The sequence below is a fragment of the Stenella coeruleoalba genome (assembly GCF_951394435.1).
Source record: "Stenella coeruleoalba genome assembly, contig: scaffold_28, whole genome shotgun sequence".
NCBI classification, from domain to species: Eukaryota; Metazoa; Chordata; class Mammalia; order Artiodactyla; family Delphinidae; genus Stenella; species Stenella coeruleoalba.
In genome coordinates this window covers 3,076,833-3,104,416 of record NW_027645921.1, presented here as the reverse complement: position 1 = coordinate 3,104,416, position 27,584 = coordinate 3,076,833, and the positions used below count along the sequence as shown (strand labels likewise).

The 27,584-nt window shown below is 44.8% G+C and overlaps 1 long non-coding RNA gene across 6 annotated transcripts in view; it reads left to right on the top strand.

Annotated features, from left to right (window-relative positions):
- The window catches only part of LOC307181470, a 1,536,115-nt gene that overhangs the window by 1,293,488 nt on the left and 215,043 nt on the right, over positions 1-27,584 (top strand). For 5 of the 6 annotated variants that reach the window (XR_013826859.1, XR_013826861.1, XR_013826862.1 and 2 more), the window contains exon 5: positions 6,969-7,058. This is a non-coding gene — a long non-coding RNA (uncharacterized lncRNA). The remainder of the gene's footprint in view (positions 1-6,968; positions 7,059-27,584) is intronic. The other variant, XR_013826860.1, reaches the window with a different exon arrangement.

Here is a 27,584-nt window from a genome sequence, read left to right as displayed (position 1 = left end):
TCAAAATCAGTGTCTCCCCGAAACCCAAACTGGGGAAGTTTTTAAGCTACGGCTACACATATGTTCATTAAGGGCCTTGGGAAGTAGGCAGAGTCCAAACTTTAGATGATTGAAGTCTTCAGGGTCAGAAGCACTCACCACCAGCTTCCCTTAGGCTACACTTTAACTGTCATTGATAGATGATGTCAATAAAAATATCTATTCTTTTTCAGATTATTTCCCCTTATAGGTTATTGCAAAATGTTGAGTGTAGTTCCCTGTGCTATACAGTAGTTCCTTGTTGATGATCTATTTTATACATAGCAGTGTGTATGTGTTAATTCCAAACTGTTAATTTATCCCTCCTCCCACCTTTCCCCTTTGGTAATAATAAATTATAAGATTTTATACTTCTCAGAAATGGGGGAGCTGAAAGAGAGGTATCATTTTCAATGGAAAAGCATTTAAAACAAGATTGAAGGTTTAACCAAGATTATTAGCTGTACATCCTTGGAAAGAAATCACTTCGTTTCTCTAATATTGACCTGACAAATAAGACAAACCTTTTCACTGAACTTGCTTATAAAAAGTGATGGAAATATCAAATGGAAGTGTTAAAAACATCTTATTTTACCCGAGCCTTATACACTGTTCTATGTTAACTACAGTTTGGCTCACACATCTGTTCATTGAGGTTACAATAGTCTCAATTTCTGTTACTGATCCTCCAGAGTGGACCCCAACAAGTGTCCCCCTGCCCAGTGTCATTGGGGCCAACAGATCGAGACTGAGTTTGGTTCACAAGCAAAGGAAACTTTATATTTTGATCAGAGAATGGAGAGGTGAGAGCATGCACTACCCCGTGGGCTGTGGGCTGGGCTGCTGTGTAGAGATCCTGTCAGAGTCAGTGGGAGGGAGGGAGGCGGCGGAGCTCTCGAGGGCCGGGTTGGCTGTAGCTCAGGCTCTATATCGTGGAGTCTGCACTGGGCCCCAGGAGCTGAGGTGTCGACCCAGCCATTCTGCACTAGGAAATCTGGTCTGAAGTGCCGGGTGTGGAACCTCTGCATGCGGGACCCTAGGAGCACGTGAAATTAGACAAAGCACAAAGGATAAAAAAGGTTAGACTTGACTTTATTGCCCAGATTCTATTTTTATCTCCCAGGGATTTTTAATGGGCTTTGCTGGGGACAAACCCCTCCTCTGCCTTTTGTCCCGTTCCTCATTCTTGGAGTGCTGAGGGTGCAGACCCTTCTTCTGTAACTGCTGAGTGCTGAGTTGGGAGCCCTCATACCCTGGGGCGAGGGTCAGAGCTTCTCCCCAGCAGCCTCCCGGTGACGTTGATTGTCCCCAGGACACCTGCCTCCCTGCTCGTCCACCTGAGCACCAGCATTGGAAGTGTTATAGATTCTAATGACCTTTAAGGGTCCAGGAAAGAGATGTGCAGAGACGCTGTGGGGGCCGGTTTCACCCCGCCCCACATTTGTTCGGCCACCTTAGGCTGACTGTCTCTGCCAGCCTAGATGCTCTGACCAGTAGTCTGCGCTTTCTTCAATTAGGCCCCTGAATTAACGTACAAACAGCACCAGGTGTCAGAGCCCTGCCCGCTCAACTCCCAGACAGTCCAGGGTCAGTGGTGACCAAGGACCATGATGGCTACTGAGTCAACAGCCTTTTGAAGTAAACAGGAGTCCAGCCGGTCTTATTGGCCACCATCATCACGGTGTCTGTAGGCTTTTCTATGGTGACAGTGTGGTATACTGTTCCCCCGCCAAGATTATTAGCTCCCCTCTGGGTGCAGTAAGTCCTGCAAGCAGTAGTCTACTCTTTTGGGACACACTCTTGTTGTTTTATGAGAGAAACTCCAGGTCAAGTGATGTTCACACGAGTCGTCATGGTGCCCTGTTGCCCCCGGTTATCTCTCTGGATGTTGGAGTTGGAGGGTCTCCTCACTCGAGGTCGGTGTGCCCACGGAGCGAACCCTGCAACTTCAGGGCATGGTTGGTGGTTAGGATCACCACGTGGGGTCCTTTTCCCTTAGGAGGGAGGTGGCCTTTTGGGCTGCTGATTTCCAGGTTTTTAGATACCGCCAGTATCTTGGCCAGATGTGGCAGTGGGCCAAGCCCCTTAGTGACCGTAGTTTATCCTACCTGGATGGCATTCTTGCATTGTTCCATTTCAAGTGGTCCCAGTTTTTGCACTAATTCTCCAATGGCGATTCACCTTTCACCGGGAATGTAAAGGTCAAAGGGTTTAGCTAAATTAGGGAGTTCCAGGGCAAGGGTCTGAATTGACTGCTCTTTCCATTCTTGAAAGACCACTTCTGGATTCTATTCAAAAGGATCATCATCTTTTCCTTTCAGTGTTTCATATAGAGGCCCAGCTAGTAGACTGTAGCTAGGGATCCAGAAGCAGCAAACCCTGGCCTCCCCAGGAACCCCTAAGCTGTCTTCTAGTTTTAGAAAGGGGTAAGGCTGAAAATGGTTTCTTCCCTTTCCTGGGATGGGCTTCTCTGACCTTCTGTGAGAATGAAGCCCAGGCAGGTCACCGCAGTCTGTGATATTTGAGCTTTTTCTTGGACAACTTCTATCCTTTATTGGCTTGGTAGTTCAGAGGCCTCCTTAGTAGGGCTGGTGATCAGAATGTCGTCTGCATATTGAAGAAGGGTTTCCTTTTCCAGAGGTAGAACTTTTAGGTCTTTAGCTAAGCTTTCCCCAAAGATGGTGTGGGAATTTTTGCACCCTTGGGGCCAGACGGCCCGGAAGTATTGTTTTAGTTGTATGTTGAGTCCTGCCACTCACAAGCCAAAATTTCTTGTGACTCTGGGACTAATGGAATACAAAAGAAGGCATCATTGAAGACTAATACAGAATACCATGTCCTGGTGGTTGGTAGAATGACCAGCAGGGTGTAGGAATTAGGAGCAACTGGAGGTATATCCTCGGTGGCTTCACTGACTGTCCTGACATCCTTTACCAGGTCCCCAGTGGCCCATGGGGCTCTCGTGGTCAGACCAATCCCAGAATATGGAGCTCACCTGGGCAGGTACCCCACCCCCACCCCAGCCCTCGGGGCTCTCGTGGTCAGGCCCCTCCCAGGATACAGAGCTACCCTTGCAGGTACCGTGGCAGGGCTGGGCACACAGGAACCGTGCACATAGCCCTCATTGCAGAGCACCCCCAGCTCACCTGTCGCTCAGAGCTGACACAGAGCACCTCAGAGCAGGACTTGAACTAACAAACAGCAGCTGCGACAGGTCTGTGACCCTGGGCATCACTCCGTGAGGCCTCCCTCCACCTGGTCTTCCAGAGACTTCCACTGCACCCGGGGCACCAGGCCTCTGTCTCCAACCACCACCCACCCCTCCTCTGCCTGACTCCTGGGTTCCTCTCATTAGGAGAGGGTTTTCTTGAAGTTGTCTCCCACTCATGGGCCAGATAAAATGATTAGAAAACAAGCCAAAGCTGCAGCCCCTTGTCTATCCTGACTCTCAGGAGCCCACACCTGTTCCTTGGACCTGGCCGGTTCAGCAAGTTCCATTTTCTGCAACTGTGAGCCCCTGAGGGGTGATGATTGGCTGAGCTGGGCAGCCTTACCATGCCGGCCAGCCCTCCCCAGGTGTGCCTGGGTTGAGATCAATATAAATACCACTCCAGGCAGCAAGAGCCCCTGCAGCCGTGCCTGACGCCAGTTTCTCTGCCCTGTCAGCAGTCTCGGGGCTGGGCTGGTGGGAGGGAGTGAGAGGCCACGGCTTTGTGGGTGGCCCAGTGTGAGTGGGGCTCTGCTGGACTTTCTGCAGCAGTTGCCAGGCTGCCACCTGCTAAAGAAGAGGATGTGTCACCCATACCTGCTGCTGGAATTTCTCCCTGGGCAGAGGTGAGGAAGGAAAAAAGCAGTGGGGGCAGGGACAGGACGGGTATCTCAGGCAGGGAAATGGAAATCTTCCAGAAGAGCACCCAGGGCCAGGACCATCCTGGCTGGCCTGCAGGCACCAAGTCGGCCGGCATGCTGTCACTCGTGTGGCTCTATGGCCCTTCCTCTAGGCTTTCAAGTCCTTGTATATATTCAGGTGTTTTACCTGGGACGGGTGGGAATAGTTCAGCAGCAACTGGCCTGGGGCTCAGCTCACGTTTACTCACAGATGCCTCGGCACGGTGCCGCAGCTTTGCAATGAGGACGCTTGTTGCGTGGGGGCTGCTGGCTGAATGGGAGACGATTCCCCACCACTGACCAACTTCAGAATTGTTTACAACTGGAGCAAGTGCCCTGATACGGTTTTCCTCTGTGGAACTGGTGGGTTCTGTGTTTTTTTTCTCTTTTTCGTTTTTGGTTCAAGGTAGATTTTATTCCTCTTTTTTGTATTTACAGATATAAGCATGGAAATAATTTATTCATATAAATACATGTATGTGCAGGGAATAATTGTTTTTTCTGTTTTATTTTTTAAATTTTATTTCTTTTTAATTTTGAATTTTATTTTATATTTTTATACAGCAGGTTCTTATTGGTTATCTATTTTATACATATAAATGTATACATGCCAATCCCAGTCTCTCAACTCCTCCCACCACCACCCCCCCAACAGCTTTCCCCCCTTGTTGTCCATACGTTTGTTGTCTACATCTGTTGCTCTATTTATGCCTTGCAAAATGGTTAATCTGTACAGTTTTTCTAGGTTCCACATATATGCATGAATATACAAGATTTGTTTTTCTCTTTCTGACTTACTTCACTCTGTATGACAGTCTCTAGATCCATCGACGTCTCTACAAATGACCCAATTTCATTCCTTTTCATGGCTGAGTAATATTCCATTTTATATATGTACCACAGCTTTATGCATTCGTCTGTCTGTGGGCATTTAGGTTGCTTCCATTACCTCGATATTGTAAATAGTGATGCATTGAACATTGCGGTGAATGACTCTTTTTGATTTATGGTTTTGTCTGGGTATATGTCCAGTACTGGGATTGCTGTATCATATGGTAATTCTATTGTTAGTTTCTTAAGAAATTCCATATTGTTCTCCATAATGACTGTATCAATTTATATTCCCAACAATAGTGGAAGAGGGTTCCTTTTCTCCACACCCTTTCCAGCATTTTTGTTTGTAGATTTTCAATGATGCCTATTCTACCAGGTGTGAGGTGATACCTCATTGTTGAATCCATTTCGTTGAGCAAGGGGTAGCTCTTGTCTATTACATATTTGGCTTATGGAACGGTATCTGTGCTAATTTCAAACTCTGCTTTTATGCAGCACCCCAACTCACCTTCCCCCTTAAGCAGGCATAAGTTGGTTTTCTAAACTTGAGACCCTGTTCTGTTTTGTAATTCAGTTCATGTGTAGCCAAGTTCACATTCCGTGTATTAGTGATACCTTATGATGTTTCTTTTTCTGTGTGACTTATTTCACTTAGAATCATCGTGCCTCAATCCACTCATTATGCTGGTACGGGCCTGGTGACATAGATTTCATTGCTGAGTGGTATTCTGTTGTACAGAAGTACCGCAACTTCTTTATCCATTATTTGCTCTCTGGGATATTTAACTTGTGCCGTAGAAGAGATTCCTGTAAAAAGAGCCGTCCCAAATTTTGGGGTTGCTGTGTCTTTTTGATATTAATTTCCCTAAGCTATAGGACCATAAGTGGAAGTGCCCTAGGCTCTGTTGCTTTGTTTCTTAGATGTTTCAGGAAACACCATACACTTCACCCGAGTGTCTGTTGGCAATTTACCTCCCGCCCATCAGCATAACAAGGCTCCCAGTTCTCAATGGCCTGTTGCCTTTCTGGATTTTACACTTTTTTCAGATGGCCCTTTTGACCGGGGGGAAGTGAGACTTCATTGTAGTGCAGATTTCCTTTGCAAGCTTGCTTGGTTGGCCAAAAAGGGCGTATGCGTTTTTTCCTGAATATATTCAGGAAAAAACGCATACGCCCTTTTTGGCCAAGTGCATCATTGTGGACGTTCTGCCTCTTTTCCTATGCTTTCAATGCAATTCCAGTCTACCTCCTGAAATCGGTTTCCTGCAATTCTGCCCCGCTTTCAAGTCCTCTTGGCAGCCTTACTTCAGTCTATTTTCGGACGATAGCTGTCATTTATAACTCTGCAGGTTTGTGAATTACAGTGCCCCTGAGCTCCTTTCTTCAACTCGCTTTCTTTTGAGCTGGCCGCAACACCGCAGGATGGCTTCAGGCCCTAATCTGGTTCTGGCATGGCACGCTGAGCCTTTGGTTAATTCCTCTTCCTGGTGGGAAATGAGAGTTAAATTTGCACGTTCAGGCACCTCCAGCTAGCCTCTCATTGGTTCTCGCTATTTCTGTTTATCTTCCGCAGAAATTGCAAACTGGGCCAAACAGGAGGTTAAAGGCACTGACTCTCCAAGTCGGGAGAGTGTTAGTAAAGCATCTGGAATGTTGCACCCGAGTACCAGGGGAGGAAACCTGAGACATATTTGAACACGTCTCCCGTTCACATGGTTGATCATACTCTGGGTTCCACATGCATGTTTTAGCTGAAGGAAGAATACCTAAAACCTGGAGAGTTGAGACCCGTGTAATGGGTACCATGCAATATGACTTCAAAGGGTCTTCATTTGCTCACCGAACCTCTCCAATCCTATCACTGCTGCGTTTATGCCCCTGTACACACGCTTGATTCTCTTTTGGAGACATAGCAATCCATAGGTTTTAAGATACTTACTAGTCAGGTACATTCTTAGGCGTTTAATATGGGGTGTTGAGTCCATTTCGTTGAGCAAGGAGTAGCTCTTGTCTATTCCATATTTGGCTTAAGGAACTTTATCTGTGCTCATTTCAGTCTCTGGTTTTAGCAGCACCCGAACTCACCTTTCCCCTTAAGCAAGCATAAGTTGGTTTTCTAAATTTGAGACCCTGTTCTGTTTTGGAATGCAGTTCCTGTGTAGCCAAGTTTACATTCCGTGTATTAGTGATATCTTATGATGTTTCTTTTTCTGTGTGACTTATTTCAGTTAGAATCATCGTACCTGAATCCACTCATTATGCTGCTAAGGGCCTGATGACATAGATTTCATTGCTGAGTGATAATGCATTGTACTTAAGTACCTCAAGTTCTTTATCCATTTTTCACTTTCTGTGATATTGAACATGTACGGTAAACGAGGTTCTTGTAAACGGAGGTGTCCGAAACTTTGGGGTGGCTGTGTCATTTTGATTTTAATTTCCCTAAGCTATAGGACCATAAGTGGAAGTGCCCTAGGCTCTGTTGCTTTGTTTTTTAGATGTTTCAGGAAACACCATACACTTCTCGCGAGTGGTTGTTGGCAATTTACATCCCGCCCATCAGCATAACAAGGCTCCCAGTTCTCCATGGCCTGTCCTGCCTTTCTGGATTTTACACTTTTTTCAGATGGCCCTTTTGGCCGGGGGGAAGTGAGACTTCATTGTAGTGCAGATTTCCTTTGCAAGTATGCTTGGTTGGCCAAAAAGGGCGTATGCGTTTTTTCCTGAATATATTCAGGAAAAAACGCATACGCCCTTTTTGGCCAAGTGCATCATTGTGGACGTTCTGCCTCTTTTCCTATGCTTTCAATGCAATTCCAGTCTACCTCCTGAAATCGGTTTCCTGCAATGCTGCCCCGCTTTCAAGTCCTCTTGGCAGCCTTACTTCAGTCTATTTTTGGACGATAGCTGTCATTTATAACTCTGCAGGTTTGTGAATTACAGTGCCCCTGAGCTCCTTTCTTCAACTCGCTTTCTTGTGACCTGGCCGCAACACCGCAGGATGTCTTCAGGCCCTAATCTGGTTCCGGCACGGCACGCTGAGCCTTTGGTTAATTCCTCTTCCTGGTGGGAAATGAGAGTTAAATTTGCCCATCCAGACACCTCCAGCTAGTCTCTCATTGATTCTCGCTATTCCTGTTCATCTTCCGCAGAAATTGCAAACTGGGCCAAACAGGAGGTTAAAGGCGCTGACTCTCCAAGTCGGGAGAGTGTTAGTAAAGCGTCTGGAATGTTGCACCCGAGTACCAGGGTACAAAAACTGAGACATAGTTGAACACGTCTCCCGTTCACAAGGATGATCATACTCTTGGTTCCACATGCATGTTTTAGCTGAAGGAAGAATACCTTAAACCTGGAGAGTTGAGACCCGTGTAATGGGTACCATGCAATATGACTTCAAAGGGTCTTCATTTGCTCACGAACCTCTCCAATCCTATCACTGCTGCGTTTATGCCCTTGTACACATGCTGGATTCTCTTTCGGAGACATAGCAATCCATAGGTTTTAAGATACTTACTAGTCAGGTACATTCTTAGGCGTTTAATATGCGGTGTTGAGTCCATTTCGTTGAGCAAGGAGTAGCTCTTGTCTATTCCATATTTGGCTTAAGGAACTTTATCTGTGCTCATTTCAATCTCTGGTTTTATGCAGCACCCCAACTCACCTTCCCCCTTAAGCAAGCATAAGTTGGTTTTCTAAATTTGAGACCCTGTTCTGTTCTGTAATTCAGTTCCTGTGTAGCCAAGTTTACATTCCGTGTATTACTGATATCTTATGATGTTTCTTTTTCTGTGTGACTTATTTCAGTTAGAATCATCATACCTGAATCCACTCATTGTGCTGCTAAGGGCCTGATGACACAGATTTCATTGCTGAGTGATATTGCTTTGTAAGTAAATACCACAACTTCTTTATCCATTTTTCACTTTCTGCGATGTTGAACTTGTACTGTAAACGAGGTTCTTGTAAACAGAGCCGTTCCAAACTTTGGGGTGGCTGTGTCTTTTTGATTTTAATTTCCCTAAGATATAGGACCATAAGTGGAAGTGCCGTAGGTTCTGTTACTTTGTTTTTTAGATGTTTCAGGAAACACCATACACTTCTCCGGAGTGGTTGTTGGCAATTTACATCCCGCCCATCAGCATAACAAGGCTCCCAGTTCTCCATGGCCTGTCCTGCCTTTCTGGATTTTATACTTTTTTCAGATGGCCCTTTTGACCGGGGGGAAGTGAGACTTCATTGTAGTGCAGATTTCCTTTGCAAGCTTGCTTGGTTGGCCAAAAAGGGCGTATGCGTTTTTTCCTGAATATATTCAGGAAAAAACGCATACGCCCTTTTTGGCCAAGTGCATCATTGTGGACGTTCTGCCTCTTTTCCTATGCTTTCAATGCAATTCCAGTCTACCTCCTGAAATCGGTTTCCTGCAATTCTGCCCCGCTTTCAAGTCCTCTTGGCAGGCTTACTTCAGTCTATTTTTGGACGATAGCTGTCATTTATAACTCTGCAGGTTTGTGAATTACAGTGCCCCTGAGCTCCTTTCTTCAACTCGCTTTCTTGTGAGCTGGCCGAAACACCGCAGGATGGCTTCAGGCCCTAATCTGGTTCCGGCACGGCATGCTGAGCCTTTGGTTAATTCCTCTTCCTGGTGGGAAATGAGAGTTAAATTTGCCCGTCCAGACACCTCCAGCTAGTCTCTCATTGGTTCTCGCTATTCCTGTTCATCTTCCGCAGAAATTGCAAACTGGGCCAAACAGGAGGTTAAAGGGACTGACTCTCCAAGTCGGGAGAGTGTTAGTAAAGCGTCTGGAATGTTGCACCCGAGTACCAGGGTACGAATACTGAGACATATTTGAACACGTCTCCCGATCACATGGTTGATCATACTCTAGGTTCCACATGCATGTTTTAGCTGAAGGAAGAATACCTAAAACCTGGGTAGTTGAAACCCATGGAATGGGTACCATGCAATATGACTTCAAAGGGTCTTCATTTGCTCACCAAACCTCTCCAATCCTATCACTGCTGCGTTTATGCCCCTGTACACATGCTTGATTCTCTTTCGGAGACATAGCAATCCATAGGTTTTACGATACTTACTAGTCAGGTACATTCTTAGGCGTTTAATATGCGGTGTTGAGTCCATTTCGTTGAGCAAGGAGTAGCTCTTGTCTATTCCATATTTGGCTTAAGGAACTTTATCTGTGCTCATTTCAATCTCTGGTTTTATGCAGCACCCCAACTCACCTTTCCCCTTAAGCAAGCATAAGTTAGTTTTCTAAATTTGAGACCCTGTTCTGTTCTGTAATTCAGTTCCTGTGTAGCCAAGTTTACATTCCGTGTATTACTGATATCTTATGATGTTTCTTTTTCTGTGTGACTTATTTCAGTTAGAATCATCATACCTGAATCCACTCATTGTGCTGCTAAGGGCCTGATGACACAGATTTCATTGCTGAGTGATATTGCTTTGTAAGTAAATACCACAACTTCTTTATCCATTTTTCACTTTCTGCGATGTTGAACTTGTACTGTAAACGAGGTTCTTGTAAACAGAGCCGTTCCAAACTTTGGGGTGGCTGTGTCTTTTTAATTTTAAATTCCCTAAGCTATAGGACCATACGTGGAAGTGCCCTAGGCTCTGTTGCTTTGTTTTTTAGATGTTTCAGGAAACACCATACACTTCTCGCGAGTGGTTGTTGGCAATTTACATCCCGCCCATCAGCATAACAAGGCTCCCAGTTCTCCATGGCCTGTCCTGCCTTTCTGGATTTTACACTTTTTTCAGATGGCCCTTTTAACCGGGGAGAAGTGAGACTTCATTGTAGTGCAGATTTCCTTTGCAAGTTTGCTTGGTTGGCCAAAAAGGGCGTATGCGTTTTTTCCTGAATATATTCAGGAAAAAATGCATACGCCCTTTTTGGCCAAGTGCATCATTGTGGACGTTCTGCCTCTTTTCCTATGCTTTCAATGCAATTCCAGTCTACCTCCTGAAATCGGTTTCCTGCAATGCTGCCCCGCTTTCAAGTCCTCTTGGCAGCCTTACTTTAGTCTATTTTTGGACGATAGCTGTCATTTATAACTCTGCAGGTTTGTGAATTACAGTGCCCCTGAGCTCCTTTCTTCAACTCGCTTTCTTGTGACCTGGCCGCAACACCGCAGGATGGCTTCAGGCCCTAATCTGGTTCCGGCACGGCACGCTGAGCCTTTGGTTAATTCCTCTTCCTGGTGGGAAATGAGAGTTAAATTTGCCCGTCCAGACACCTCCAGCTAGTCTCTCATTGGTTCTCGCTATTCCTGTTCATCTTCCGCAGAAATTGCAAACTGGGCCAAACAGGAGGTTAAAGGGACTGACTCTCCAAGTCGGGAGAGTGTTAGTAAAGCGTCTGGAATGTTGCACCCGAGTACCAGGGTACGAAAACTGAGACATATTTGAACACGTGTCCCGATCACATGGTTGATCATACTCTGGGTTCCACATGCATGTTTTAGCTGAAGGAAGAATACCTTAAACCTGGGTAGTTGAAACCCGTGGAATGGGTACCATGCAATATGACTTCAAAGGGTCTTCATTTGCTCACCGAACCTCTCCAATCCTATCACTGCTGTGTTTATGCCCCTGTACACATGCTTGATTCTCTTTCGGAGACATAGCAATCCATAGGTTTTAAGATACTTACAAGTCAGGTACATTCTTAGGCGTTTAATATGCGGTGTTGAGTCCATTTCGTTGAGCAAGGAGTAGCTCTTGTCTATTCCATATTTGGCTTAAGGAACTTTATCTGTGCTCATTTCAATCTCTGGTTTTATGCAGCACCCCAACTCACCTTTCCCCTTAAGCAAGCATAAGTTGGTTTTCTAAATTTGAGACCCTGTTCTGTTCTGTAATTCAGTTCCTGTGTAGCCAAGTTTACATTCCGAGTATTACTGATATCTTATGATGTTTCTTTTTCTGTGTGACTTATTTCAGTTAGAATCATCATACCTGAATCCACTCATTGTGCTGCTAAGGGCCTGATGACACAGATTTCATTGCTGAGTGATATTGCTTTGTAAGTAAATCCCACAACTTCTTTATCCATTTTTCACTTTCTGCGATGTTGAACTTGTACTGTAAACGAGGTTCTTGTAAACAGAGCCATTCCAAACTTTGGGGTGGCTGTGTCTTTTTGATTTTAATTTCCCTAAGCTATAGGACCATAAGTGGCAGTGCCCTAGGCTCTGTTGCTTTGTTTTTTAGATGTTTCAGGAAACACCATACACTTCTCCCGAGTGTCTGTTGGCAATTTACATCCCGCCCATCAGCATAACAAGGCTCCCAGTTCTCAATGGCCTGTTGCCTTTCTGGATTTTACACTTTTTTCAGATGGCCCTTTTGACCGGGGGGAAGTGAGACTTCATTGTAGTGCAGATTTCCTTTGCAAGCTTGCTTGGTTGGCCAAAAAGGGCGTATGCGTTTTTTCCTGAATATATTCTGGAAAAAACGCATATGCCCTTTTTGGCCAAGTGCATCATTGTGGACGTTCTGCCTCTTTTCCTATGCTTTCAATGCAATTCCAGTCTACCTCCTGAAATTGGTTTCCTGCAATTCTGCCCCGCTTTCAAGTCCTCTTGGCAGCCTTACTTCAGTCTATTTTTGGACGATAGCTGTCATTTATAACTCTGCAGGTTTGTGAATTACAGTGCCCCTGAGCTCCTTTCTTCAACTCGCTTTCTTGTGAGCTGGCCGCAACACCGCAGGATGGCTTCAGGCCCTAATCTGGTTCCGGCACGGCACACTAAGGCTTTGGTTAATTCCTCTTCCTGGTGGGAAATGAGAGTTAAATTTGCCCGTCCAGACACCTCCAGCTAGTCTCTCATTGGTTCTCGCTATTCCTGTTCATCTTCCGCAGAAATTGCAAACTGGGCCAAACAGGAGGTTAAAGGTGCTGACTCTCCAAGTGGGGAGAGTGTTAGTAAAGCGTCTGGAATGTTGCACCCGAGTACCAGGGTACGAAAACTGAGACATATTTGAACACATCTCCCGATCACATGGTTGATCATACTCTGGGTTCCACATGCATGTTTTAGCTGAAGGAAGAATACCTAAAACCTGGGTAGTTGAAACCCGTGGAATGGGTACCATGCAATATGACTTCAAAGGGTCTTCATTTGCTCACAGAACCTCTCCAATCCTATCACTGCTGCGTTTATGCCCCTGTACACACGCTTGATTCTCTTTTGGAGACATAGCAATCCATAGGTTTTAAGATACTTACTAGTCAGGTACATTCTTAGGCGTTTAATATGGGGTGTTGAGTCCATTTCGTTGAGCAAGGAGTAGCTCTTGTCTATTCCATATTTGGCTTAAGGAACTTTATCTGTGCTCATTTCAATCTCTGGTTTCATACAGCACCCCAACTCACCTTCCCCGTTAAGCAACCGTAAGTTGGTTTTCTAAACTTGAGACACTGTTCTGTTTTGTAATTCAGTTCATGTGTAGCCAAGTTCACATTCTGTGTATTAGTGATACCTTATGATGTTTCTTTTCTGTGTGACTTATTTCAGTTCGAATCATCATACCGGAATCCACTCATTATGCTGCTACGGGCCTGATCACATAGATTTCATTGCTGAGTGATATTGCATTGTACGTAAGTACCACAAGTTCTTTATCCATTTTTCACTTTCTGCGATATTGAACTTGTACCGTAAACGAGGTTCTTGTAAACAGAGGCGTCCCAAACTTTGGGGTGGCTGTGTCTTTTTGATTTTAATTTCCCTAAGCTATAGGACCATAAGTGGCAGTGCCCTAGGCTCTGTTGCTTTGTTTTTTAGATGTTTCAGGAAACACCATACACTTCTCCAGAGTGGCTGTTGGCAATTTACATCCCGCCCATCAGCATAAGAAGGCTCCCAGTTCTCCATGGCCCGTCGTGCCTTTATGGATTCTACACTTTTTTCAGATGGCCCTTTTGACCAGGTGGAAGTGAGACTTCATTGTAGTGCAGATTTCCTTTGCAAGCTTGCTTGGTTGGCCAAAAAGTGCGTATGCGTTTTTTCCTGAATATATTCAGGAAAAAACGCATACGCCCTTTTTGGCCAAGTGCATCATTGTCGAGTTTCTGACTCTCTTCATATGCTTTCAATGCAATTCCAGTCTACCTCCTGAAATCGGTTTCCTGCAATTCTGCCTTGCTTTCAATGCCTCTTCATAGCCTTACCTCAATATATTTTTTAAAAATAGTTGGCCTTTATAACTCTGCAGGTTTTTGAATTGCAGTGGCCCTTAGCTCCATTTTTTAGCTCTTATTTTTGTGGTCTTGGCCCATAACCACAGGATTCCTTGAAGCCCTATTTTTCTTCTGGGGCACCTTGCTGTGCCTTTGGTTAATTCTTCTTACTGATGTGATATTAGAGTGACATGTGCCCATTGAAACCGCTACAGCTAGTTTCTCACTGGTTCCCCCTATTCCCATTCATCCTCTGCACTAACTGCAGACTGTGCGATACCAGAACTTAAAGGCATTGACTCCATGTGGGGATGTTGTTAGTAAAGCGGCTGGAATGTCGATCCGGAGCCCCAGGAGAGGAAAAATGAGGTGCGTTTTAGAAACCTTTCCCGATCATATGGTATACCAGTCGCTGGGTTTCCCAAGCATGGTTTAGCTGTAGGAAGATTCCCTTCAACCTGGAGTGTTGGGACCCTTGGACTGAGTAGCATGAAGTATTGCATTAAACTTTCGGCAGTTGCTCACCAAAGCTCACCAATCCTGTCAGCCCCAAGTGTCCAGCCTTATGTCTTATCCAGCTGTGGGTTTATATGTGGTCAATCCAGGTTGCATCACAGCCCCTGAGCAAATTTTGTAAGAATTTTTCTCTCTTTCATTGTTTCAGCGTTTTGTTTTTAAAATTTATTTCTATAATGGGGTTTAGCTCATTTTCACTGCTGTGTTTGTGCCGCTCTGCACACACTTGATTCCCTTATGGAGATATATCAATACATGGGTTTTAGGATTCTTATTCCTCAGATATATTTCTCTGCGGTGTATAGGGTGTGTTGAGGCCAGTTCATTGAGCAAGGTGTAGATCTTGTCTAATACCTATTTGGTTTATTGAACGGTATCTGTGCTAATTTCAAACTCTGGTTTTATGCATCACCCCACCTCTCCTTTCCCCTTAAGCTGACATAAGTGTGTTTTCTAAATGTGAGACACTGTTCTGTTCTGTAATTCATTTCTTGTGCAGCCATATTTACCCTCCCTCTATAAGTGATATCTTATGATATGTTTCTTTTTCTGTTTGACTTATTTCAAGTAGTATTATCGGACCTAAATCCACTCTTTATCCTTCTACTAGCCTCATTACATTGATTTCATGGTGAAGAGATATTCCATTGTACATAAGTACCACATCTTCTTTATCCATTGTTCTCTTTCCTGGGATATTTAAGGTGTACTGAAGTTGAGGTTCTTGTAAACAGAGTAGCCCTAAACTGTGGTGTGCTTGTGTCTTGTTGATTTTTAGACTTCCCTAGATATACTCCCATGATTGGAAGTGTCCTATGCTCTGTAGCTCTGTTTTTTAGATGATTTAGGAACCACCATACACTTCTCCAGAGTGGCTTTCGGCAGTTCACACACTGCCCATCAGCGTATAAAGGCTCCCTGTTCTCCATGGCCTGTCCTGCATTTCTGGTTTTTACAATTTTTTAGGATGGCCCTTTTGACCGGTGGGAAGTGAGACTTCTTTGTTGTGCACATTTGCATTGCTTGCTTGCTTCGTTGCCCATAAAGTGCGTATGCGTTTTTTCCTGGATATAATCAGGAAAAAACGCATACGCCCTTTTGGGCCAACTGCATCATTGTCGAAATTCTGCCGCTTTTCATGTGCGTTAAAGACGAGTCCAATCTATCTCTTGAAATCTGTTTCTTGCAATTCTGTCTTGCATTCAGATCCTCTTCTTTGCCTTACCTCAACATATTTTTGGACGTTAGTTTTCATTTATAACTCTGCAGGTTTGTGAATTGCAGTGACCCTGAGCTCCATTTTTTAAGTTGCTCTTTTGTGAGCTGGCCTCAAACCCGCAGGATTGCTTCAGGCCCTATTTTGGCTCCGGCGAGGCAGGCTGAGCCTTTCTTTAATTCTTATTCTTAATGGGAAATTAGAGTGATATGTGCCCGTCCAAACCCCTACAACTCTTCTCTCATTGGTTCCCCCTCTTCCCGTTCATCCTCCTCACAATTTGCAAAATGTGTGAAACAGAAGTTTAAATGTGCTGATTCTCCAAGTGGGGAGATTCTAAGTAGCGTGGCTGGAATGGTGAACAGGAGCACCAGGAGAGGATAAATGAGGTGCATTTTAGACACATCTCCCGATCACATGGTGTACAGTCCTCTGGGATTTCCATGCATGTTTTAGCTGTAGGAAGATCCCTTGAACCTGCAGATTTGGGACCCATTGAATGGGTACCAGGTAGTATTACTTTAAAGGGTGTGCATTTCCTCACCCAACCTCACATTTCTCTTAGCGCAAACAGTTTCCAGCCTTATGTCTCATCCTGCTGTGGGTCTAGATGTGTTCAATCCATGTTGCATCACCGTCCCTGAGGAAAAGTTGTAAGAGGTTTTCTCTGTCTCTCTGTCGTTTATTTTTTTCAATTTATTACTATATTGGTTACAGCTGATTTTCAAAGCTCTGTTTCTTGCTGCCGTACATCCACTTGATTCGCGTACAGAGAGACATCAATAAATTCTTTTTCAGATTCTTACCAGTTGTATATATTCTTTTCCGGTGACTTGAGTGTGCTGAGTGCAGTTCTTTTAGCTACCGTGTAGGCCTTGTTGATTATCAGTTTGGTATTTGGAATGGTATCTTTGCTAATTTCAACCTCCTGGATGATGCCTCACCCCTCCCCACCTTTCCCGTTTAGCAGCCTTATGCGTGTTTTCTACATATTTGACTATGTTTTTGTTTTGTAATTTATTTCATGTGTAGCCATTTTGGATTCCACCTTTAAGTGATATCTTATGATATGTGTCTTTTTCTTTTTGAATTCTGTCACTTAGAATGATCATACGTAACTCCTCCGGAGTTGTTACAACTGGCCATATTTCATTGATTTCCAGGCTGAATAATATTCCACTCTACCTAAGTACCACATCTCTATCCATTTTTTCCCTCCAGAGACATTTAAGTTATATCCTAGTCGAGGATCTTTTAAACAGAGAGGGGGTAAACATTGGGGTGCCTGTGTCCTCTCGATTTTTGTTTTTCCCAAGATATACGCCCATGAGTGCAAGTGCCCTATGCTCTGTAGCTCATTTTTTAGATGCTTTAGTAAACACAATACACTTCTCCAGAATGGCCGTTGGCAATATACATTTCCACTATAAGTCTCACAGGGCTCCCTCTTCTCGTTGCCCTGTCCTGCATTTCTGTTGTTTACGCTTTATGAGGATGGCTCTTCTGACTGATGCGAAGTGATATCTTTTGTAGTATTGACTTCCAGTGCCCACCTGTTTGGTTGGCTAAAAAAGTGTATGCCCTTTTCTTGAATATATACAGAAAAGAACGCATACACCCTTTTTGGCCAACTGCAATGTTGGCAATGTTGGCAATGTTCAGCTCCTTTTCTTGTGCTTAATGGCGAGTCCTTTCTACCTCCTCAAATCCCTTTCCTGCCATTCTCCCTTGCTTACAAGTCCTTTTCTCTGACTTTCCTCAAGACATTTTTCAGTGATGGATATTTTCAACTCTGCAGTTTTGTGAATTTTACTGCCCCTGAGTTCCATTGTTCAACTCGTGTTTATGGGAACTGGCCACAAAGCAGCGGGATTTCCTCAAGCCCTATACTGTTTCCATGGGCAACCCTAGCCTTTGGTCAATTCGTCTTCCTGATTGGAAATTAGAGTGACATGTGCCTGTCTGAACACCTAGGACTTGTCTCTCATTGTTCCTCATCCTTCCGCTTCATCCTCTGGACAAATTCCAAACTGTACGCAACAGGATGTTGACAGTGCTGACATCTCCAAGTGGGGAGACTGTTAGTAAAGACGCTGGAGGGGTGAACCCGAACTCTTTCCCGGTCAGAACTCTTTCCAAACTCTTTCCAAACTCTTCCCGATCAGACGGTATACCATCCTCTGGGTGTGACAGACATGTTTTAGCAGTAGGAAGAGTCCCATTCATGTAAGGAGAACACCAGGGCTTTTTCAAAATCAGTGTCTCCCCGAAACCCAAACTGGGGAAGTTTTTAAGCTACGGCTACACATATGTTCATTAAGGGCCTTGGGAAGTAGGCAGAGTCCAAACTTTAGATGATTGAAGTCTTCAGGGTCAGAAGCACTCACCACCAGCTTCCCTTAGGCTACACTTTAACTGTCATTGATAGATGATGTCAATAAAAATATCTATTCTTTTTCAGATTATTTCCCCTTATAGGTTATTGCAAAATGTTGAGTGTAGTTCCCTGTGCTATACAGTAGTTCCTTGTTGATGATCTATTTTATACATAGCAGTGTGTATGTGTTAATTCCAAACTGTTAATTTATCCCTCCTCCCACCTTTCCCCTTTGGTAATAATAAATTATAAGATTTTATACTTCTCAGAAATGGGGGAGCTGAAAGAGAGGTATCATTTTCAATGGAAAAGCATTTAAAACAAGATTGAAGGTTTAACCAAGATTATTAGCTGTACATCCTTGGAAAGAAATCACTTCGTTTCTCTAATATTGACCTGACAAATAAGACAAACCTTTTCACTGAACTTGCTTATAAAAAGTGATGGAAATATCAAATGGAAGTGTTAAAAACATCTTATTTTACCCGAGCCTTATACACTGTTCTATGTTAACTACAGTTTGGCTCACACATCTGTTCATTGAGGTTACAATAGTCTCAATTTCTGTTACTGATCCTCCAGAGTGGACCCCAACAAGTGTCCCCCTGCCCAGTGTCATTGGGGCCAACAGATCGAGACTGAGTTTGGTTCACAAGCAAAGGAAACTTTATATTTTGATCAGAGAATGGAGAGGTGAGAGCATGCACTACCCCGTGGGCTGTGGGCTGGGCTGCTGTGTAGAGATCCTGTCAGAGTCAGTGGGAGGGAGGGAGGCGGCGGAGCTCTCGAGGGCCGGGTTGGCTGTAGCTCAGCCTCTATATCGTGGAGTCTGCACTGGGCCCCAGGAGCTGAGGTGTCGACCCAGCCATTCTGCACTAGGAAATCTGGTCTGAAGTGCCGGGTGTGGAACCTCTGCATGCGGGACCCTAGGAGCACGTGAAATTAGACAAAGCACAAAGGATAAAAAAGGTTAGACTTGACTTTATTGCCCAGATTCTATTTTTATCTCCCAGGGATTTTTAATGGGCTTTGCTGGGGACAAACCCCTCCTCTGCCTTTTGTCCCGTTCCTCATTCTTGGAGTGCTGAGGGTGCAGACCCTTCTTCTGTAACTGCTGAGTGCTGAGTTGGGAGCCCTCATACCCTGGGGCGAGGGTCAGAGCTTCTCCCCAGCAGCCTCCCGGTGACGTTGATTGTCCCCAGGACCCCTGCCTCCCTGCTCGTCCACCTGAGCACCAGCATTGGAAGTGTTATAGATTCTAATGACCTTTAAGGGTCCAGGAAAGAGATGTGCAGAGACGCTGTGGGGGCCGGTTTCACCCCGCCCCACATTTGTTCGGCCACCTTAGGCTGACCGTCTCTGCCAGCCTAGATGCTCTGACCAGTAGTCTGCGCTTTCTTCAATTAGGCCCCTGAATTAACGTACAAACAGCACCAGGTGTCAGAGCCCTGCCCGCTCAACTCCCAGACAGTCCAGGGTCAGTGGTGACCAAGGACCATGATGGCTACTGAGTCAACAGCCTTTTGAAGTAAACAGGAGTCCAGCCGGTCTTATTGGCCACCATCATCACGGTGTCTGTAGGCTTTTCTATGGTGACAGTGTGGTATACTGTTCCCCCGCCAAGATTATTAGCTCCCCTCTGGGTGCAGTAAGTCCTGCAAGCAGTAGTCTACTCTTTTGGGACACACTCTTGTTGTTTTATGAGAGAAACTCCAGGTCAAGTGATGTTCACACGAGTCGTCATGGTGCCCTGTTGCCCCCGGTTATCTCTCTGGATGTTGGAGTTGGAGGGCCTCCTCACTCGAGGTCGGTGTGCCCACGGAGCGAACCCTGCAACTTCAGGGCATGGTTGGTGGTTAGGATCACCACGTGGGGTCCTTTTCCCTTAGGAGGGAGGTGGCCTTTTGGGCTGCTGATTTCCAGGTTTTTAGATACCGCCAGTATCTTGGCCAGATGTGGCAGTGGGCCAAGCCCCTTAGTGACCGTAGTTTATCCTACCTGGATGGCATTCTTGCATTGTTCCATTTCAAGTGGTCCCAGTTTTTGCACTAATTCTCCAATGGCGATTCACCTTTCACCGGGAATGTAAAGGTCAAAGGGTTTAGCTAAATTAGGGAGTTCCAGGGCAAGGGTCTGAATTGACTGCTCTTTCCATTCTTGAAAGGCCACTTCTGGATTCTATTCAAAAGGAGCATCATCTTTTCCTTTCAGTGTTTCATATAGAGGCCCAGCTAGTAGACTGTAGTTAGGGATCCAGAAGCAGCAAACCCTGGCCTCCCCAGGAACCCCTAAGCTGTCTTCTAGTTTTAGAAAGGGGTAAGGCTGAAAATGGTTTCTTCCCTTTCCTGGGATGGGCTTCTCTGACCTTCTGTGAGAATGAAGCCCAGGCAGGTCACCGCAGTCTGTGATATTTGAGCTTTTTCTTGGACAACTTCTATCCTTTATTGGCTTGGTAGTTCAGAGGCCTCCTTAGTAGGGCTGGTGATCAGAATGTCGTCTGCATATTGAAGGAGGGTTTCCTTTTCCAGAGGTAGAACTTTTAGGTCTTTAGCTAAGCTTTCCCCAAAGATGGTGTGGGAATTTTTGCACCCTTGGGGCCAGACGGCCCGGAAGTATTGTTTTAGTTGTATGTTGAGTCCTGCCACTCACAAGCCAAAATTTCTTGTGACTCTGGGACTAATGGAATACAAAAGAAGGCATCATTGAAGACTAATACAGAATACCATGTCCTGGTGGTTGGTAGAATGACCAGCAGGGTGTAGGAATTAGGAGCAACTGGAGGTATATCCTCGGTGGCTTCACTGACTGTCCTGACATCCTTTACCAGGTCCCCAGCAGCCCATGGGGCTCTCGTGGTCAGACCAATCCCAGAATATGGAGCTCACCTGGGCAGGTACCCCACCCCCACCCCAGCCCTCGGGGCTCTCGTGGTCAGGCCCCTCCCAGGATACAGAGCTACCCTTGCAGGTACCGTGGCAGGGCTGGGCACACAGGAACCGTGCACATAGCCCTCATTGCAGAGCACCCCCAGCTCACCTGTCGCTCAGAGCTGACACAGAGCACCTCAGAGCAGGACTTGAACTAACAAACAGCAGCTGCGACAGGTCTGTGACCCTGGGCATCACTCCGTGAGGCCTCCCTCCACCTGGTCTTCCAGAGACTTCCACTGCACCCGGGGCACCAGGCCTCTGTCTCCAACCACCACCCACCCCTCCTCTGCCTGACTCCTGGGTTCCTCTCATTAGGAGAGGGTTTTCTTGAAGTTGTCTCCCACTCATGGGCCAGATAAAATGATTAGAAAACAAGCCAAAGCTGCAGCCCCTTGTCTATCCTGACTCTCAGGAGCCCACACCTGTTCCTTGGACCTGGCCGGTTCAGCAAGTTCCATTTTCTGCAACTGTGAGCCCCTGAGGGGTGATGATTGGCTGACCTGGGCAGCCTTACCGTGCCGGCCAGCCCTCCCCAGGTGTGCCTGGGTTGAGATCAATATAAATACCACTCCAGGCAGCAAGAGCCCCTGCAGCCGTGCCTGACGCCATTTTCTCTGCCCTGTCAGCAGTCTCGGGGCTGGGCTGGTGGGAGGGAGTGAGAGGCCACGGCTTTGTGGGTGGCCCAGTGTGAGTGGGGCTCTGCTGGACTTTCTGCAGCAGTTGCCAGGCTGCCACCTGCTAAAGAAGAGGATGTGTCACCCATACCTGCTGCTGGAATTTCTCCCTGGGCAGAGGTGAGGAAGGAAAAAAGCAGTGGGGGCAGGGACAGGACGGGTATCTCAGGCAGGGAAATGGAAATCTTCCAGAAGAGCACCCAGGGCCAGGACCATCCTGGCTGGCCTGCAGGCACCAAGTCGGCCGGCATGCTGTCACTCGTGTGGCTCTATGGCCCTTCCTCTAGGCTTTCAAGTCCTTGTATATATTCAGGTGTTTTACCTGGGACGGGTGGGAATAGTTCAGCAGCAACTGGCCTGGGGCTCAGCTCACGTTTACTCACAGATGCCTCGGCACGGTGCCCCAGCTTTGCAATGAGGATGCTTGTTGCGTGGGGGCTGCTGGCTGAATGGGAGACGATTCCCCACCACTGACCAACTTCAGAATTGTTTACAACTGGAGCAAGTGCCCTGATACGGTTTTCCTCTGTGTAACTGGTGGGTTCTGTGTTTTTTTTCTCTTTTTCGTTTTTGGTTCAAGGTAGATTTTATTCCTCTTTTTTGTATTTACAGATATAAGCATGGAAATAATTTATTCATATAAATACATGTATGTGCAGGGAATAATTGTTTTTTCTGTTTTATTTTTTAAATTTTACTTCTTTTTAATTTTGAATTTTATTTTATATTTTTATACAGCAGGTTCTTATTGGTTATCTATTTTATACATATAAATGTATACATGCCAATCCCAGTCTCTCAACTCCTCCCACCACCACCCCCCCCAACAGCTTTCCCCCCTTGTTGTCCATACGTTTGTTGTCTACATCTGTTGCTCTATTTATGCCTTGCAAAATGGTTAATCTGTACAGTTTTTCTAGGTTCCACATATATGCATGAATATACAAGATTTGTTTTTCTCTTTCTGACTTACTTCACTCTGTATGACAGTCTCTAGATCCATCGACGTCTCTACAAATGACCCAATTTCATTCCTTTTCATGGCTTAGTAATATTCCATTTTATATATGTACCACAGCTTTATGCATTCGTCTGTCTGTGGGCATTTAGGTTGCTTCCATTACCTCGATATTGTAAATAGTGATGCAATGAACATTGCGGTGAATGACTCTTTTTGATTTATGGTTTTGTCTGGGTATATGTCCAGTACTGGGATTGCTGTATCATATGGTAATTCTATTGTTAGTTTCTTAAGAAATTCCATATTGTTCTCCATAATGACTGTATCAATTTATATTCCCAACAATAGTGGAAGAGGGTTCCTTTTCTCCACACCCTTTCCAGCATTTTTTGTTTGTAGATTTTCAATGATGCCTATTCTACCAGGTGTGAGGTGATACCTCATTGTTGAATCCATTTCGTTGAGCAAGGGGTAGCTCTTGTCTATTACATATTTGGCTTATGGAACGGTATCTGTGCTAATTTCAAACTCTGCTTTTATGCAGCACCCCAACTCACCTTCCCCCTTAAGCAGGCATAAGTTGGTTTTCTAAACTTGAGACCCTGTTCTGTTTTGTAATTCAGTTCATGTGTAGCCAAGTTCACATTCCGTGTATTAGTGATACCTTATGATGTTTCTTTTTCTGTGTGACTTATTTCACTTAGAATCATCGTGCCTCAATCCACTCATTATGCTGGTACGGGCCTGGTGACATAGATTTCATTGCTGAGTGGTATTCTGTTGTACAGAAGTACCGCAACTTCTTTATCCATTATTTGCTCTCTGGGATATTTAACTTGTGCCGTAGAAGAGATTCCTGTAAAAAGAGCCGTCCCAAATTTTGGGGTTGCTGTGTCTTTTTGATATTAATTTCCCTAAGCTATAGGACCATAAGTGGAAGTGCCCTAGGCTCTGTTGCTTTGTTTTTTAGATGTTTCAGGAAACACCATACACTTCTCCCAAGTGTCTGTTGGCAATTTACATCCCGCCCATCAGCATAAGAAGGCTCCCAGTTCTCCATGGCCTGTCGTGCCTTTATGGATTTTACACTTTTTTCAGATGGCCCTTTTGACCGGGTGGAAGTGAGACTTCATTGTAGTGCAGATTTCCTTTGCAAGCTTGCTTGGTTGGCCAAAAAGTGCGTATGCGTTTTTTCCTGAATATATTCAGGAAAAAACGCATACGCCCTTTTTGGCCAAGTGCATCATTGTCGAGTTTCTGACTCTCTTCATATGCTTTCAATGCAATTCCAGTCTACCTCCTGAAATCGGTTTCCTGCAATTCTGCCTTGCTTTCAATGCCTCTTCATAGCCTTACCTCAATATATTTTTTAAAAATAGTTGGCCTTTATAACTCTGCAGGTTTTTGAATTGCAGTGGCCCTTAGCTCCATTTTTTAGCTCTTATTTTTGTGGTCTTGCCCCATAACCACAGGATTCCTTGAAGCCCTATTTTTCTTCTGGGGCACCTTGCTGTGCCTTTGGTTAATTCTTCTTACTGATGTGATATTAGAGTGACATGTGCCCATTGAAACCGCTACAGCTAGTTCCTCACTGGTTCCCCCTATTCCCATTCATCCTCTGCACTAACTGCAGACTGTGCGATACCAGAACTTAAAGGCATTGACTCCATGTGGGGATGTTGTTAGTAAAGCGGCTGGAATGTCGATCCGGAGCCCCAGGAGGGGAAAAATGAGGTGCGTTTTAGAAACCTTTCCCGATCATATGGTATACCAGTCGCTGGGTTTCCCAAGCATGGTTTAGCTGTAGGAAGATTCCCTTCAACCTGGAGTGTTGGGACCCTTGGACTGAGTAGCATGAAGTATTGCATTAAACTTTCGGCAGTTGCTCACCAAAGCTCACCAATCCTGTCAGCCCCAAGTGTCCAGCCTTATGTCTTATCCAGCTGTGGGTTTATATGTGGTCAATCCAGGTTGCATCACAGCCCCTGAGCGAATTTTGTAAGAATTTTTCTCTCTTTCATTGTTTCAGCGTTTTGTTTTTAAAATTTATTTCTATAATGGGGTTTAGCTCCTTTTCACTGCTGTGTTTGTGCCGCTCTGCACACACTCGATTCCCTTATGGAGATATATCAATACATGGGTTTTAAGATTCTTATTCCTCAGATATATTTCTCTGCGGTGTATAAGGTGTGTTGAGGCCTGTTCATTGAGCAAGGTGTAGATCTTGTCTAATACCTATTTGGTTTATTGAACGGTATCTGTGCTAATTTCAAACTCTGGTTTTATGCATCACCCCACCTCTCCTTTCCCCTTAAGCTGACATAAGTGTGTTTTCTAAATGTGAGACACTGTTCTGTTCTGTAATTCATTTCTTGTGCAGCCATATTTACCCTCCCTCTATAAGTGATATCTTATGATATGTTTCTTTTTCTGTTTGACTTATTTCAAGTAGTATTATCGGACCTAAATCCACTCTTTATCCTTCTACTAGCCTCATTACATTGATTTCATGGTGAAGAGATATTCCATTGTACATAAGTACCACATCTTCTTTATCCATTGTTCTCTTTCCTGGGATATTTAAGGTGTACTGAAGTTGAGGTTCTTGTAAACAGAGTAGCCCTAAACTGTGGTGTGCTTGTGTCTTGTTGATTTTTAGACTTCCCTAGATATACTCCCATGATTGGAAGTGTCCTATGCTCTGTAGCTCTGTTTTTTAGATGATTTAGGAACCACCATACACTTCTCCAGAGTGGCTCTCGGCAGTTCACACACTGCCCATCAGCGTATAAAGGCTCCCTGTTCTCCATGGCCTGTCCTGCATTTCTGGTTTTTACAATTTTTTAGGATGGCCCTTTTGACCGGTGGGAAGTGAGACTTCTTTGTTGTGCACATTTGCATTGCTTGCTTGCTTCGTTGCCCATAAAGTGCGTATGCGTTTTTTCCTGGATATAATCAGGAAAAAACGCATATGCCCTTTTGGGCCAACTGCATCATTGTCGAAATTCTGCCGCTTTTCATGTGCGTTAAAGATGAGTCCAATCTATCTCTTGAAATCTGTTTCTTGCAATTCTGTCTTGCATTCAGATCCTCTTCTTTGCCTTACCTCAACATATTTTTGGACGTTAGTTTTCATTTATAACTCTGCAGGTTTGTGAATTGCAGTGACCCTGAGCTCCATTTTTTAAGTTGCTCTTTTGTGAGCTGGCCTCAAACCCGCAGGATTGCTTCAGGCCCTATTTTGGCTCCGGCGAGGCAGGCTGAGCCTTTCTTTAATTCTTATTCTTAATGGGAAATTAGAGTGATATGTGCCCGTCCAAACCCCTACAACTCTTCTCTCATTGGTTCCCCCTCTTCCCGTTCATCCTCCTCACAATTTGCAAAATGTGTGAAACAGAAGTTTAAATGTGCTGATTCTCCAAGTGGGGAGATTCTAAGTAGCGTGGCTGGAATGGTGAACAGGAGCACCAGGAGAGGATAAATGAGGTGCATTTTAGACACATCTCCCGATCACATGGTGTACAGTCCTCTGGGTTTTCCATGCATGTTTTAGCTGTAGGAAGATCCCTTGAACCTGCAGATTTGGGACCCATTGAATGGGTACCAGGTAGTATTACTTTAAAGGGTGTGCATTTCCTCACCCAACCTCACATTTCTCTTAGCGCAAACAGTTTCCAGCCTTATGTCTCATCCTGCTGTGGGTCTAGATGTGTTCAATCCATGTTGCATCACCGTCCCTGAGGAAAAGTTGTAAGAGGTTTTCTCTGTCTCTCTGTCGTTTATTGTTTTCAATTTATTACTATATTGGTTACAGCTGATTTTCAAAGCTCTGTTTCTTGCTGCTGTACATCCACTTGATTCACGTACAGAGAGACATCAATAAATTCTTTTTCAGATTCTTACCAGTCGTATATATTCTTTTCCGGTGACTTGAGTGTGCTGAGTGCAGTTCTTTTAGCTACCGTGTAGGCCTTGTTGATTATCAGTTTGGTATTTGGAATGGTATCTTTGCTAATTTCAACCTCCTGGATGATGCCTCACCCCTCCCCACCTTTCCCGTTTAGCAGCCTTATGCGTGTTTTCTACATATTTGACTATGTTTTTGTTTTGTAATTTATTTCATGTGTAGCCATTTTGGATTCCACCTTTAAGTGATATCTTATGATATGTGTCTTTTTCTTTTTGAATTCTGTCACTTAGAATGATCATACGTAACTCCTCCGGAGTTGTTACAACTGGCCATATTTCATTGATTTCCAGGCTGAATAATATTCCACTCTACCTAAGTACCACATCTCTATCCATTTTTTCCCTCCAGAGACATTTAAGTTATATCCTAGTCGAGGATCTTTTAAACAGAGAGGGGGTAAACATTGGGGTGCCTGTGTCCTCTCGATTTTTGTTTTTCCCAAGATATACGCCCATGAGTGCAAGTGCCCTATGCTCTGTAGCTCATTTTTTAGATGCTTTAGTAAACACAATACACTTCTCCAGAATGGCCGTTGGCAATATACATTTCCACTATAAGTCTCACAGGGCTCCCTCTTCTCGTTGCCCTGTCCTGCATTTCTGTTGTTTACGCTTTATGAGGATGGCTCTTCTGACTGATGCGAAGTGATATCTTTTGTAGTATTGACTTCCAGTGCCCACCTGTTTGGTTGGCTAAAAAAGTGTATGCCCTTTTCTTGAATATATACAGAAAAGAACGCATACACCCTTTTTGGCCAACTGCAATGTTGGCAATGTTGGCAATGTTCAGCTCCTTTTCTTGTGCTTAATGGCGAGTCCTTTCTACCTCCTCAAATCCCTTTCCTGCCATTCTCCCTTGCTTACAAGTCCTTTTCTCTGACTTTCCTCAAGACATTTTTCAGTGATGGATATTTTCAACTCTGCAGTTTTGTGAATTTTACTGCCCCTGAGTTCCATTGTTCAACTCGTGTTTATGGGAACTGGCCACAAAG